Genomic DNA, 16,909 nt, shown 5'->3' on the forward strand with positions numbered 1-16,909 from the left:
CGGGGGCTTGAATGCTGAATGAATGAAAGCATGGCCCATTGCACTGGGCAAATCTGGGCTGTCTGGATATTGCTACTCCTCACCCTGCCCTAGGGTGGGAAAGGAGGTCCGGATGATGATGATGATAAAATAAACAATTCTTCTAGAAACTTAATGCCTGAATAACAGTGCAATTAACCCCTTTAGGCAGTAGGCATATTCTTGGTCACACCACACTCCTTTACTCTGCAGAGTTGTAAAACCCGAGTGCCATCCACAGTCAAGGATACAATATATACAGTACTGGCAGTTTATACTGGTGTGCACACACACACACACACACACACACACACACACACACACACACACATAACAACAACAATAACAACAACAGATGAGCTGCCATTTGAGGGAGCTTCATTTAGAAAGAAGAATAGAGAAATGGCGAGTCTGTTGTCAACCATAAGAGTCTTATGGAGTTCAGAAATGATACAGAGGCAATTAGGCAAGCAAGCAGTCAGACAGACCAAGGCAGTGATACTGAAGAGAAGATAACTCAGGTGAATGAAATTATGAGAAATTGCAGAGATGAAGTACAAACTATGTATGATGAAATGGTGAAAGTACGGTAAGACTTACAAACAAAAGTTGAAGAAAAAAGCATTAGAAAGGAAGTGAAAGAAATTAAAAACAACCAAAAACTGATCAAAGAATCAGTAGATATCAACAAATCTCTAATAATTACTGGTATAAATGAAGAAGATATAAAAAACAGAATCTCAAGAGACAAAAGGGAGATAGTAAATGTACTGGTATAATGAACATATTGAAGGAAGAATGAGAGGATATCTGTAATAAAGATAAAAAGGAACACAAAAGGCTGGGGAAATGTGAGAGACAGGTCAAGGCCCCTCAAAGTAACCTTCCAGAGAGTGAACACTGTACAGGAAATATTCAAAAATGCTAATAAACTCACAGAAAAAAAAAGAATATAAAAAAGGTATGGATAAAAAAATACCTAACTCAGGAGGAATTGGGATCACTAAAGGAAAAGTGGGATGATGCAAAAACAATACCGTACAGTATATACTTTTAAGCAATTCTGATTTTGACACAAAAGGTTGACCCTAAGCTTGATTTTTTCCAGACTTATATTTGACAATTTTCAGATTTTATTTGTTGGTTTTGGTGAGCTACTTACAGGTGTTTGGCTTAGGTTAGCCTCTTTTACAGCTGTTAGGCCATTTAGATTGGCTTTAAACTTGTTATTGGACTCATTTGGGTGGGTTTAGGGCTTGGTTGTGGGGGAAACCCAGGGCTTAAAAATGCATTCCTATACTTTATATGTTAAATCTACCCTGAGATATGATACCCTGCCTAACGATGGGTTCTTACTTAACCAACTGCATCGTTACACTGGGGTATACCTGTTCACACACACACACACACACACACACACACACACACAAGTGGAGTCCCTCAAGGCTCGGTGTTGGAGCCAGTAATGTTCCTGATTTACGTAAATGATATGGTAGATGGAGTGAATAGTTATGCAAGTCTGTTTGCTGATCATGTAAAGATCTTGAGGAAGGTAGAGGTTGAGGAGGATTGTAAAATACTGCAGGAGGATTTGGATAGGATACACGATTGGAGCTGGGCGTGGGAAATGAAATTTAATGAAAAGAAATGTAAAATATTGGAAATGGGTAAAAGTACCAGGAGGCCATCACTGAATTATTTGTTGGGTAATGAATTAATCACAAAAAGGAGAGAAGAGAAAGATTTGGGAGTGCTGGTCCAAGATAGTTAGTCACCAGAAAAGCACATTAACAAGATAGTTAGAGAGACTTATAAACTCTTGACTAACATAAGAGTAGCATTTCATTATATGGATGAGATGATGAAAAAATTGATAGTGGCCATGATCCGCCCTAGGTTAGAAAATGCAGCGGTAGTGTGGTCCCCACACAAAAAGAAAGATATAAACAAGATTGGGAAAATACAAAGAACAGCAACCAAGATGGTCCCCAGTCTGGCAGACCTGTCATACAGAGAGAGGCTGGAAAAGCTGGATTTGCCTTCCTTAGAGGAAAGGAGAAAGAGGGGAGACATGATTGCAGTGTAGGACCATGGTGGGAGTAGATAAAATTGACAAAGAAGATCTGTTTGTATGGGATAAGAGAGCAACAAGAGGACACGGAATGAAATAGAAAAAGTCAAGCTGCTAAGCTGCTTGAAGGATATCAAGAAATATAGCTTTCCTTACAAAAGCATTGATTTATGGAATAGCCTGGACAGAGAGATCGTCCAGTCTAAAAACTTGAACAAGTTTTAAGCTAAATTTGACATTGAGAAACAGCAACAGAAACCCATGAGCATAGTACATTCCGTGTATATCACAATTAGGTATATTAGGTAAATACTTAAACGACTTAGACAAAGAGGTGGTGCATGAGAAAAACATTCATGTGTGTAAAGGTAGACTTGATAAATGTGGATATGGAGACAGGACAACACGAGCATTGCTCAATTCCTGTATACTACAAATAGGTAAATACACACACACACACACACACACACAGTACTTGTTTATGATTATACACCATCCCTATGGAAACTAACCATCTCAAGCAGGGCTGTGCAAGTTCACTCTCAAATGCTCTTAATACACATTTAAGTTTTGGTCTTTACTAAATGATTTACCTGCACTGACTTTTTACTTTGGTTGAAGTGGTATACAGTAAGTACATTAGGTTGAAATAAGCTAGACTGGGTCAAGTATGATAGCATTTTTGATATATGCAAACCTACATCTGAGTATACTGCCTCCTTGCTCTTGCTGAGCAGGCCTAGGTTAGGTTAGGTTGAATTTGGCTAGACTGTTTCAAGTATGAGTGATTCCTACAGTATATTTATGTAGGCCTATATCTCAGCATATTTAATGGAATGGCTCAAGAAGGCAAGACCCAAACCATATCACTGCATACTTCCAGGTGGTTTCCTATATTGTATGTCCTAAACTTGGCATATTTTGTTTGTTCTGTTCATTCTGTGTAATTCATCATTAATAAAATACCCTATTTCTCTTGAATGTATAGTACAGCACCAATAATATTTTGTATATTTCAAACTATACATTCCCCAAGTTATTTTGGGGATATTCTAAAGTTATATCTCACCCATATAAACACCTAATCTTCTATGACACTTCCATGTGTTTCTCTTTCTGGAGAAACACACGGAGGCAACTAGTGTCAACTGTAATAATTATGATACAGAGTGTCCTGTGGTGTACTGGACAGCAGCTCTGTATCCAACAATTAAGATATGGTTGGATCTGGTCTTTCTTACGACTGAATTACACTGGTCAAGCTAGGCAAAGTAGTGTCAGGGTAGGTTAATCCTTAAAATGGCTTGTATTCCACTCACTTCTGTATTTTTTCATCATTAAAGGCACAGAATTGGGGGTTAGGGCTTATCTCAAAACTTGATATAACAAAGGCAAAAAAATCTATCTATCTACAGCCAGACACCATAATCCTGTAAAGGGTGGCCATTTGACTTTGAGTTAGTTTGTATTACAGGGAGGGGCATTAACCCTTCGCCAACCACTTGTTGACATGTAGGGAACACATATGCGTTGTTTAGCCTATAAGGTTACCACCCAGCACAGCACTGGGTTACAAGAAACCAGTTGGCTTGTCACTCAATGTAAAGCTGCCTAAAAAAGGAACAAAGAGATTTTTTTTAATGCAAAGAAGAAGGAACCAAAGGTCAGGAGACCGCATAACTGTTCCTTCCAATAAAAAACAAAAACAATACAACAGAAAGCCAAATTCAAGATCCATTCAATTCAAGATGCCTGGACAAAATGCGTTTGAAAGATGGATCATAGGAAGTAGGAAATACAGACAGAGGGAGACAGTTCCAGAGTTGACCTGTTGCATAAATGAAGGACTGGGAGTAACGGTTAACTCTTGCATTACAGAGTTGGACAGAAAAGGGATGAGAGTTTGTTGACAGACGGGTGCTACTTGCCCATCTTAGAGGTGGAGTGATGCAAGCAGCCAGTTCAGAGGCTCAGGGACCACTGAAGTAGCGACAGAAAAGAGATAAAGATGCAACAATGCGGCAAAGAGACAGAGGCTGAAAAAAGGCAGTAAGAGGAGGAGAGTTAATGAGTCGAAAAGCCTTTGACTTTGCCCTACTGAGATGAGCTGTATGTGGGAAGCCCCCCCACACAAGAGTTGTATTCTACACAGGGGCGAATACAACCCATGTACAAAGTTACAGTAACAACTGTGCAGGGGTAAAGAAGGTATGGAGTCAGCTTAGCACACTTAATCTCTTGTAAGCAGATTTTACAAGAGATGTAATATGATCTTTCCAAGATAATTCCCGTGAGAATGAGAAGTGATAGGAAAGATGGAAGAAATAGGAAGAGAAGAGGACAGACATAGCTAAGATGCGAATGAATGTGTTTGAATGGATGAGTAAATGGGGAGTGTGTCGTCCTGTCTCGGCTACCTCCCTTTCCTTGGGGGAAGCAGCCTAGGTATACAGATATATATATATATATATATATATATATATATATATACACACACAAAATATAAAATAAATAAATACAGTATCCAGGCATCTAGAGTATGAGCTGAAACGTAAAGTTTACTGATACTTTGCTAATATTCTCCTCATGGGGCGGCACAGGATTGGATGATGGATGGATGGAATATTTATTACTTTACAACTGTATGATGACTTGCAAGACTGTTCTGAAATTTTACCAATTAATCTAATATATTGGGCCCTCAGAGGCTCTCTAAAACAACTGCCATGATTAAGTGATTTTACATAGGGGAATCTGGGGGACACTTAACCCAGCCAAAAACCCCAGTTCTATGGTTACCACCCAGCAGAGTAAATGGTTTCCTGGGTACAGCAAACCATTTGGCTTGTCACTATGTTGATCGCAAGGCATCCCTACATTGAGCAAGATGAGGGTGCCCCAATCCAACACTAAAGCATGGCCCATTGGACTGGGCAAATTTGGGCTGTCTGGACATTGCTACTCCTCACCCTGCCCTAGGGTGGGAAAGGAGGTCCAGATGATGATGATGACTCTAATATAATGGTACTACAACACCAATTTTCCAACACCCTTTGTTCCAGAGCCTTGCCAGATGAACCATTTTGCCATATTTGTCACATATGGTACTGAAGCCTATAATAATTCAACAAGGACCTACACAGGTCATGTATAATAATTCAATAAAACACCTCTGACCTGGTATCCCTCAGTGTAATCACACTCATGTTCTAATATAAGTTCTTTATGGAACAACTGAGCTTAGTTCCTTACCAAGCCACCTGATAAATCCACTTCATCCAACACTACCACAATCATTCCATCATCACATGATCATGCTCAGTACTGTTACCATCTTTCATAGTTTTTCTAATGTTCATCTGCCTCGTCAAATCACTGTCTGTATAGAATTTCAGTATTTTTTTCCTCTGCTTATTTATATCATATGCAGTTCATGAACCAATATCATATGTGCTACACAACTTCCGCAAAAAAACACCATATTCCATTTTTTTCAACAGTTTTACATATCCAGCTTTACTGCTTTTTGCTTTTAGCATTATAATGATTGTCTTAGTACATTAAATCCCCCAAACAGCTGTTAATACATTATTCTGACCAGACAGAAAAGTGATGTATGTGACAATAAGCGCAGCCAGTGTGGTGGGCCACTGGGTACTATGCATCGGTTACTATGGTAACAGTGTGTTTTGTGGACTGGCTTCCACATGCAAACAACCACAGAATATAATTTTGTTTTAAGCACTCCACACTCACTCATAGTGTCTCAGTAGATGCCAGTGATGGAAATAACCTTTTGATTTGACTATGGTAGCAATTGCCAATAAATTGAAGTGGTGATATATTTAAGGGTAAACTTAACCCTATCAGGTTTCAGCCCTGGTCAGATAACTGTCTATCTTAAAGTCAGCCACTCTCATGCAAACCCGCATCTTCATGCGGCGATATTTTTCTTTGATCTGTGTAAATACAATATTCATGATACAATGCTCATTTTGGTGCAATTTTAAAGCTGAATAGCTGTAATTTATCATATTATGTTCAAAAAGGGAAACCAAAGAAATTAAAAAGTCAAAATGATGAGTTGAAGTTAGGTGAAATCCAAAAATTTAAAACCCTGCAGTAGAACATTTTTTGCAATGGATGAAGTAATAAAGATATATAAATCTGGTATGAACCATCCAAAACTACAATAAATTACCTTTACAATGATACATAGATTAGGGCTACTTATGCATGTTATTGTACGTTAAGGCAAATTAAAAAAGAAGCACAGTTTTGTATGATTCTTGGACGCATATTCGCTATGCAATCTTTTTCTTTGATCAGTCTGTGTGAATATACTTTTCATGACAGACTGCTGGTTTTGGTGTCATTTTAAAGATGAATAGTTGTACTTTATCATAGTACTGTATGCTGAAAAAAGGAAAATATATCATCAAAATGACAAGTTGAAGATATGACATTTAAATGCAATTTATGATGAATGTATTACAAAAGTATCTTAAAGTGATGTATGAACGCGTCATCGGAATCTCAAAGGGTTAAAAGAACGAGAAATCTGGGAAATGTATTCACAAGAACAATAACTGAGTCAGGAATGGTTAATTGTGAGAATTTTGTACCCACAGACAAAATACGATGATAACAATGCTGGCGTACAAAGTTAGAAAAATATGAGGGAAAAGGGTTGTCTGGTTCACAATCGAGAAACTCAGAATCAGCATAAACAATGCTGATCCAGTCCTTTCAGTCATTTTAGGGGTTAGTTATCATTCTGGTATTGTGAGGGGGAGAAAAAAAAGTAAACTTGTGGGCCCTGAACCAATTAACATTTATTTCCACTGACTGCTTTATTTGGTAACGAAGGAGTTTCATAATTGCGGTAGTTTGGCAGATCAATTAACCATAGTCAAGACGCCAAGGAGGTTTGACTGTAGTAGAAGGGATTGGTGTTTACGCCCGACAACAACACCAACACCTGCATCTTTCTTAAAGCCATAGATAGGGTTAAATGTGAGTAAAATGAGATAAGAATCAGACACAACACAAGGACGCCACCAAGATACGCAGTGTGCAGGAGTGCATTTTCAAGTACCATATAAAGAGGATCCATCAACAACCAAGGAAGATATGATCACATAAGGGAGGGGTTAGGATAAGTTTGGTTAGGTTGGCAAAAAACAGAAGAGGTGGTTAGGAAATATTAGGTTGGGTTGTTGCAAATTTTTTTGTTAGATTTAGATAAATATGCACTGATACATCATCATCATCATCTGCACCTCCTCTTCTATCCAAGGGCAGGGTGAGGAGTAGCAATGTCCAGACAGCCCAAGTTTGTCCAGTCCAATGGGCCAAACTTCCATTCACTCATCACCCAAGCCCCTGGAATCCTGGCTCTATCTGATATGCCAAAAACATTCACCACATTCTGTAGCTTTGCATAAACATATCGGAGTCAAGAAAAATAAATATAATAAATAAATAAAAAATAATATGGCATCTGCCTGTCTTTGGAACACAAGATGGTATCTATCTGTCTTTTGCACCATTAAAATTGTAAACAAACACCACTTTTTACATGCTTTTCACCACTTTTAAAAGAATTAAAACACTAAAACTTGAAAATGCAAAAACAAACAGAATCCCATGAAGAGCTTAGGTGAAGATCAAAACCGAAGAAAACAGCAAAATAGGGTGGGCCTATGTCACTTTAAAGATTGTCAAAACATCAAAGAAGAAAGTTGGGACAAACTGAATGAGAGCCCCATTTCATTCATTCATTGCCAGACGCCATGTATCCCAGACAGGGTGGCCAAGGGCTTAGAGTTAATTGTTTTACAGGGAGGGGCACTAATCCTCCACCAACCCCACTTGACGTAGGGATGATGAGAGCCCCCATTATCAAAATTATGACACATTTGTCATTTATGACAACCAAATTCTGCAGAATACCATTTATGTTACTAAAGAGCACAAAGTTAGGTTTGTGAACATCAGCAGCAGCATCCTATAGAGGGCACTGGTTTAATATGGACCTGAAACTTATTCATCCATAGATCATTATGGTCAGTTAGGTTCATTACAGTAGGTCATATTATGTTGGGTTTGTAGGGACGAACGATTAATGGCGGATTGACTCTGAAGCTGAATCAACCTAAAAGTATGACAATACAAGTGGCCACTTGCCACCATTTGCATGTAAAACAGTTGAGACTGTATAGCTGATACTCTATCTTCAAAGTTACTGTGTGCGTTTCTGTAACTTTTTTAACCTATCCCAACGATAATTACATTATGGCATTGGCCTAGTTTCCCTAGAAAAAAATACAACTGCAAATTCTATGCATGGGAGGTTTCCAGCAGTTTCACCAGAAGTTGACTATGAACTGTCCAACTTCATGATTCCTATTCCCAGTATTACTTCTTTGGAACCTGGTGTTATGGTTTTGTAAACATTATCCAATGTAGCTATCCCAAAACTATGTAAATGTACACTCTTTTAAGCCTCCTATTCTGATAGTTATATACAGTAAATGGAAAAAATATTGTATTGCTGGTAGGTGGTGGTGACCATCATCCACTCCCTTGATATAGTGCTGTTTACTTCTTCCTTCACCTTTATCATTCTTTTTCTGTGTTTGCCTTCTCCTCTTCCTCTTATCTTTCCTCTCACTTTTTATTAATCCTTTTTTCCTTTTCAGGTGGTTTTACATAGAGTGACATATCAAATGGTTTCCTGTAAGCCAGGAAACCATTTACAGTGCTGGGTGGTAACCATATGACCAACTCATATGTGTTCCCTTGTGTCAACAAGTGGGTTGGCGGAGGGTTAGTGCCCCTCCCCGTAAAACAGCTAACTCAAAGTCAAATGGCCACCCCTTACAGGATTATGGATATAGACAGATAGATGGATTTAAGTACAGGTTAGGAAATGACCAAACTCAAGTGAGGGGAGGTACAGGTGCAAAATATGCCAAATGCTACCTTTCCTCTCTACCTGATACCCCATCCTACTATTGGTGAGCCAAAATTAATGGATGTGGTACTGGTTGGGAAAAAAAAAAAAAAAAAAAAAAAAAAAGGGACAAACTGCAGGTGAGCTCCAATTAACCCATTTGTGCCTGGCATTTTAAATATTGGATGGTGGTATCCATTTTCAAAGGTTAATAAAAGGGGAACTCCTGACAGGGGCCTATGAACTTCGCAACTATAAGCCAATATGCGGATGGTGATGTGCTCAATGGCTATCCTTCCCGCACAATTCCTCACACAGGAGCCCTACGCACAAATGGGTTAATAAATAATAAAAAATTTTACGAATGATTACTTTTCATAATGATACTATTCATTTATGACACTAACTTTCTGCAGAAACAACATTTATATTACTGCAGATATCATTCATTTATGACAGCCAAATTTAGCAGAAATTACATTTATGTTACACGAACTCTAAAACTGTCATCAGCAGTGGCGTCCTACACTGGGTAATAGGTCAATTCTGCCTTGAAACTCATTTGTCCCCATCATTCTGGACAGATTAGGTTAGGCTGAACTGGACTAGATTAGGTTATGCTGAATTTGGCTAGGTTTGTTTTCATTTTTAAAGGCTCCAACATGCTTGCATGTGTTGGCCTTGGTCACCCAATGGCGGCTCTCCACGCTGCACGATCCATTGCAGCCTCCCTGTTCAGTCCCTTAACCCTAAGGTCACACTTAATGACCTCGTCCTATGTCTTTCTCGGTCTACCCCTCGTAACCCCACCCCCAATATCAACACTTCTCACCTTCCTCACCCAATTATCATCCCCCATCCTCTCCACATGTCCAAACCATCTCAATCTACCTCTCCTCATCACAACACCAATACATTCCAGTCCCATCCTACCTCTCAACTCTTCCATCATAAACCCAGCCCCTCCACACTGCCCAGGTCTCACTACCATACAGCATTACACTCCTAACACATGCTGCATACAAAGACCCCTTAGAACATAGGGAGAGTCCTCTCAATGTCAGGAGAGGCAAGAGCTCCCTGAACTTCTTCCAACCACTTCTCACCCTAGCCACAGAGCTAGCTCCAGCCCCACCTCCAGCACACAACATGTCTCCCAAATAACAAAACTCTTCCACACACTCAAGAGATTCACCAGCAAGTTCAGTCCTTTCACGTCTGACAATCTCCACCTGCTCACCCCGACACGCCGTACACATAAAATCAGCATTATCTCGCAGTCTACCTCTGATACCACTACATCTCTTATGCACCCATTTATCACACACACCGCACAAGATGGAATTACTTCCCACACCCTTGTGGCAAACTGCACATGGCCACTCTCCCTCGTCTTTGACAGTACCGCCACCAACCCTAGATATCATCACTTTTGTTTTATCTGCATTTACCCTTAAACCCTTGTGCCCCATACCATCTCTCCACTTCCTAAACCTTTCCTCCGCCTCCCTTTCGTTCTCTGCAATCAACACCAAATCATCAGCATACAACAACTCCCACGGGAGTCCGTTTCTAAAGTCACGTGAAAGGGCTTCAAGTACCATGATAAACATGGGACTCAAGACTGACCCCTGATGCACACCAACATTCACGGAAAACTCATCACTCAAATTTCCATTCACTTTTACCTGGGTGTGAGCACCCACATACATAGCCATAACCACCCTAACCAGCCACTCCTCCAAGCCAAGCTTTCTCATTGCCCACTTCACCCACTCTCTACGGACTCTGTTGAAGGCCTTTTCCAAATCAACAAAAACAAAATAAAGATCCCGTCTCCTACCAATATATTTTTCCCGAAGCTGTCCCCCTACCTGGCATAAACCCAAACTGCATCTCATCAATATTCACTCTTTCTCAAATCATACCGGTACCTTCTAAAACTCTCTCCATTACCTTCATTATCTGATCTAAAAGCTTTATACCTCTATAATTTCCTCTTTCCAGGGCATCACCCTTCCCTTTATACACATTTACAATTACACTCTTCAGCCTATCATCTGGGATAACACACTCATAAATAATCCTATTTACCAGGTCAGTGACAAAACTCACCCCTATATCGCCTGAGGCCTTCAGCATTTCGGCAGTCAACCCAGACACACCTGCTGCCTTCCCCACCCTCATCCTGCCTATTGCCTCACTCACAGTAGCAATATCAATCAAAGGCCAAGGGCCAGACACTGGATCTGCTGGCTCCAAACCTTCCCTGTCTCAGTCAAACTCCTCATTCAACAACCGATTATAATGCTCTCTCCATGCATCTTTAATATCCTCACTGTTCACCACTACCCTTCCTTCATCATTCGTCACACACTGCTCACCTATAATATCTCGATTATCCCTCTTCACTTTACCTGCCACCCTAAATATCATATTTTTCCTTTCTCCGTGATTTAAGTTATCAAGTAATAGTCTCTGTGACTCAGACTTTGCACTGTATACCTCTCTTCCAGCCCTGCACTTGGCAGCCAAATATTCCTCTTTGTTACCACCCTTCTTCCATTCCCGGAAAAGCCTTCTTTTCTCCTTAACTGCAGCTTCTACACCCTCATCCCACCACCAAGTTACTTTATGTCTTGGTGGTCCTCTTGTCCAACTGCATGTTACATCAGTAACTCTCAAGAAATTGTTCTTGAGGGCTCTGTACTGTTCATTAACGCCTCTGTCTACAGCTCCCTGTTCAGCCACCACTCTCCTCAACTCGCTATAGAAGGCATCCCTTACTACTTGGTTTTTCAGCTTCCATATTTTTCTTCTAGGTACACAAGTCCTCTTTTTCATCACTTGTTCTTTAAGCACCATATCACAAATCAATAGTTTGTGCTGCTGCACACACTCCTCATTTCCTATAACTTTAACATCCCAGTCCCTCACTAACCTCCTATCAGCCCTCCTAACCAGAAAATAATCTATCTGACTGCACACAATCATGTCCGTTGCCTCCCCAAACTCGAGTATCCTTTCCCCTTCTGCATTCCTTAGACCATACGCACATCCCCCATGCACTCCTTCATAACCTTGTGCTGCTTCACCTAGATGACCATTTAAGTCCCCTCCCAAAATCACTATCTCATCATCCCGCATACCACCCACTACACGTATTAAATCATCCCAAAATCTATCTTCCTCTGCTTCATCCAATCCTGCCTGTGGTGCATATGCCAATATAATCGCAGCTACCTTTCTACCCAACAGAATTTTCACTACCAATATCCTATCGCTTACTCTCAAAACATTCGTAACATATTCCACCCATTTCTCCGCAACCATCACACCAACACCTCCATATCCGTCAGTCCCCCCCTGCCAAAACAACTTATAGCAACAGTCCTTCCCAACAATCTTTCTGGCTGATCCACCCCTGTACCGGACTTCCTGCAAACACGCCACATCCACCCACCTCCTACTGAATGCCTGACTTCCCCCGCTCTTCCCCTCAAACTTCCCACATTCCATGAAGTGTGGATTGACTTTGGAGACAAATTAACCTCAAAGTCTGATAAGGCAAATGGCCACTTACCACTTTGTGTAAAACTTGAGGTTGTGTAGTTAATATCTTTGAAATAATGCATTTCTGCAACTGTCTGAAGCTATCAGTGATATTTACATTATAATTTACTGAGAAAATATAAAAACTGTGAATTCAATGCATGGGGGCTCTCCTGCAGTTTCACCGAAAAGAAATTCCATAAAATAATTGCCTACCTGGTACTACGAGACACCCTTCACGGTAATCATAAATACAATTCCCGCCAAAAGCAGTACTTACCAATACTTCTGTAATTACCGATGCAAGTCCTAGCGTAGACACTGCCACCTGCAGCCCTAACTTTCCTTTTACCTGTGATGACTAAGGCATGGAAAACAAAAGGGCGAAAACCCTACAGACGGCACATGTCCCAAAGGACGCTTCTTGATTTTCTAGGTTAGGGTCTTGGTCACTCTTCATCTAGTTTATTCTCTGCTCCTGCTGACAGTGTTTGCTTATAACAAAAATAATAACACATAGTAATGAAGAGTAACAGCCATTCTCTGTAATAAGGATCGCACACATTACCTTCACAATACGTACAGGCTCAAGTACGAATGTTTACAGTCATGTCAACCTCAGCTTGAGTGGGACACAGCATGCCAAATGCCAACTAAACAAAAATACGCTACATATAGCGGATTTCATCACGCAGATTTAGAAAAATTATAGTTAACAGACTAGTGAATTTGAAAGGAGAATTGCACAGGATCTGGCAGGGATTCTCACAGATTTTCATGTTTCATTCATAATGGCATAACTATGTAATAATTTCATGGATATGCTAGCGTGTCACGAGTTCCAGTCCCATGTAATTTAACAGTAATCAGATGGAATTATAGAATTCAATGGTAGAGTTTTAGATTGATATAGATCATTAGTACAGATAATGTTGGGGTTACTGGGGTTAATACTTTTCAGGAAGTTTCATAACTGACATACACACAATGAGAGAGAGAAAGAAACGCTGTTCTTGCTGAAAGTGGTCCCGAAAGAGTTGAAAATGCTGCAGTTCTTATGAAATGTCTAAAAACATTATACATCTGAACGGACTATTGCCTGCTTACAAAACATCAGTAAGAGTGACAAAGAGACTTCAGCAAGTTTAAATAAAGATGAAAATGGCATTCTTTCACTACACCTCGTTAACTGGTGTGTGTATATGACACAAGCACTATTAGCTTTTTTCACGTTAGGTATATCGGATATTTTGTTTATCTAGCGGAATTTAGGCAATACTGTTGGACAGACGAAATGCAAGTTGCGCGTAATCGCAAAAAGGTGGCCGGTTTGATAATATTTATTATTGTAAAGGTGTACAGAGTGCTTATACAAAAAAAAAAAAAAAAGATGGTGAATGTGCGAAAAAAAAAAAAACTATCAATCAATGTCTAGTGGCTGTCATTCGTAATGAAACCTATTCCTCGACAGTAAAACCATTCCTTCTTAAGTTGACGTCAACACCGTAAACCAGTATTATTTACGTTATGCAGCGTGTTCAGGGTTCAACTTCTTGAACACAGATCGCGAGCATGGACTTGGGTTCTCTTGTTCAGGACCGGGCAAGAGCATGCAACAAAGGAACAGGGCTCAAACACGGGCTAACCAGTCTTACACGAATATATTAGACAAATATACAATGCAGAACACAATACATATGGCACAGAACAACACTTACTGACACATCAAGGTTGGACACAGACTAGATCCCAGTCAGGTGCAGGTGTCGGCCAGGGTGTGAGAGGTGGGCCGTCCCAGGCGCTCTAGGGAGAGGCGCTCGTCTCGAGCTGCGTGTTAGGGCGTCCGGCGTGGGCTGTAGGGCGGCATTGTGAGTGGCCTCTCCTGCTGGGGCCCTTACGCGTGTGGTGGCCCTCGGGACTGGGGCCAAACAGGGCTAGTAGGCGCGCAGCGCGGCGCCTGCCCTTGGAAGTGGTAGGGGTCCTGCTGGAAGGTCCGGGCTGGTCCTGACCCGGGGTCGTCGAGGCGCCCCTCGAGGGTCGGGGGCTGCGGTTTCGTCGGGATGGGGAGGCCGTCAGGTGCTGCCTGCGGCCGCTCACTCCTGGGGAGTCCGACAGTGGCTGGGGGCGTCGAGGGGACGGCTGCAGGGACAGGACACCCAGGCTCACGACGGGTCCATATCAGACGTCCTCCATCAGGAACCCTGTAGGGGAGCAATCTCCACCCCTAGTGGCACGAGGGGAGTGCGAGGGGCATCGCGCTCAGCCTCTGGAGGGGCGGGCCGAGCCAGGGATGCTGTCCTTGGCGGGAGCCTCCGGGGTAGTGAAGGAGGGAAGACCGGCGGTCGTTCCCTCTGCTTGGCAAGTGCAGTGGACATTGCCGAAACTCCACTCCGGGGCAGTGGAAGAAGGAGGTCCGGTGAACGCTCCCTCCACCTGGCAAGTCTGGTAGATGTTACCAAGGCTCCCTTCCAGGGTGGTGGAGGAAGGAAGTCCGGTGGATGTTCCTCCCGCATGGCAAGTCCAGTGGATGTTACCAGGGCTCCAGTCATCCCGGGGGCAGCTGGTAGAGGAAGTCTGTTGGACGTTCCTTCGCCTGCAGTAATTCTGGTGGACGTTACCGAGGTCCTGCTGCTGGGGGAAAGTTGCAGCCAAGGGGAATTGGGTGGAAGTCCCCTTTATGGCAGGTCCAGTGGATGCTACCAAGGCTCTGCTCTCTTCCCTGGGATGAGAGGTGGGGGAAGTCCGGTGGACGTTCTTCCGATGGCAAGTCCGGTGGACATTACCATGCCCCTGCTCCTGGTGGTGGGTGGCAGAAGAGGGAGATCTAATGGATGCTCCCTCTACAGCAAACCTTGTGGATGTTTCTATGCCACTGCACCCCTTTGAGGTGTGTAGGTTTGGGAAGACTGGTGGTCATTCCTCCTTTAGTGGCAAGTCCGGTGGACGTTACGGAGGGCTTACTTGGGACTGTATGGCAACCAGTTCTACCCCAGGTCTGGTGAGTGCTGTCCTGGTTGGAAAATAATGCAGTGGGGTGATGAACTCCTTGCTGGTCCCACTGGGTGGAAGAGAGGCATATTGTAGCAGGGGATGTGGCTTATGTGGCTCGGAGGCCCTTGTGCACCTCCCCATGGCCTCCTCCTGGGGTTGGTGTCTCGCCCTACCCGGGGTCTCCTTCTGGGGTGGGTATTTCAATTTATTTGTTGACTGTCAAAAAATATCATCCCTTTAGTGACAGTTTCTTCATATTTCGGTTATACTGGAAATAAGTAACATGGAGGAAACATCAACACATCAAAGTCTGAGCCTTCTTTTCGACAAATGAAATTTTGGAAATTGGGAACACCCACCATTCACTCCTGGGCTGCGTTGCATGAAACGGAAAATGGTATAATTTGGTGTAGATATATTCTTCGCAGTTCAAACATGGTACTTCTTTGGATTACGTAATGGACATATTATAAGAAACAATGGTAATTCATTACCAGACGGGCATGGAGATCTCTTTTGAGTAATTTTGGTACATATGCAACACAGATAGTTAACTACTGATTTGTGACTGCAAGAAGTGATTGGAAAAAGACAAAATATACCTATTTGGGGGTATAAATGGGTCTCCTGTGGCAATGTTGATCTCACCAACTGGCTGCGTTGTTTGCTAACCATCACTCGGACTGGATGCGTCAGTTGACTTGACTTGAAATGAAATACCCACCCCAACGGGGGACCACGGACATGACACAATACCCACCCCAACGGGAGACCACGGATGGGGTGGTGCATTACCCACTCCAACGGGAGACCATGGACGGGGTGGTGCATTACCCACCCATTGAGGAGCCACAGACCAGGTGTCGTAACATCCACTCCAGGGGGAGACCACAAGGAGGTACATAGGGCACATGAAAGACCCACTCAAGACGGGCCTATGTCCCCTACTACCTCTTCTCCTCAACAGAGCCAGAAGCAGGAATGCTGCCCTGGCAGACTACTCTCCAGCTAGGCCAGCACTCGTCAGGATCGGGGTGGGACTTGTAGAGATACAGTCCCAGGCAGCACTGCGACGACGGCCACCGTCCGTGTCGGGAAGGGTCGGCCACAGTACTCTCTTCAGTTGTTACCCTCTGCAGGACCACGGTGACAACTACTGTCCGCAGAAGAGACAGACACCATATGCCTTCCACTTGCAGCCACTCCTGGGAACAGCACTGCAATGACAGCCACTGTCCACACTGGGAGGAGATTGGTCACTGTATGTCTCCCTGCTGTGACCCCAGAGAAGGGCAGAACCACGGCGACAGCCAACATCC

The 16,909-nt window shown here is 42.5% G+C and overlaps 1 protein-coding gene across 2 annotated transcripts in view; it reads right to left on the minus strand.

Annotated features, from left to right (window-relative positions):
- The window catches only part of LOC145406640 (uncharacterized), a 102,070-nt gene extending 88,840 nt beyond the window's left edge, over nt 1–13,230 (minus strand). Inside the window, exon 1 of one of the 2 annotated variants that reach the window (XM_080277719.1) lies at nt 13,168–13,230. The gene's annotated coding sequence lies outside the window, so the exon portion shown is untranslated. Of the gene's footprint in view, nt 1–12,879; nt 13,114–13,167 lie in introns of those variants that run through there. The other variant, XM_080277718.1, reaches the window with a different exon arrangement.
- Between the last annotated feature and the right edge of the window lie 3,679 nt (nt 13,231–16,909).

The sequence above is a fragment of the Coenobita brevimanus genome, chromosome 71, assembly GCF_032717465.1.
Source record: "Coenobita brevimanus isolate Jiangsu-jjx chromosome 71, ASM3271746v2, whole genome shotgun sequence".
Taxonomy (NCBI): domain Eukaryota; kingdom Metazoa; phylum Arthropoda; class Malacostraca; order Decapoda; family Coenobitidae; genus Coenobita; species Coenobita brevimanus.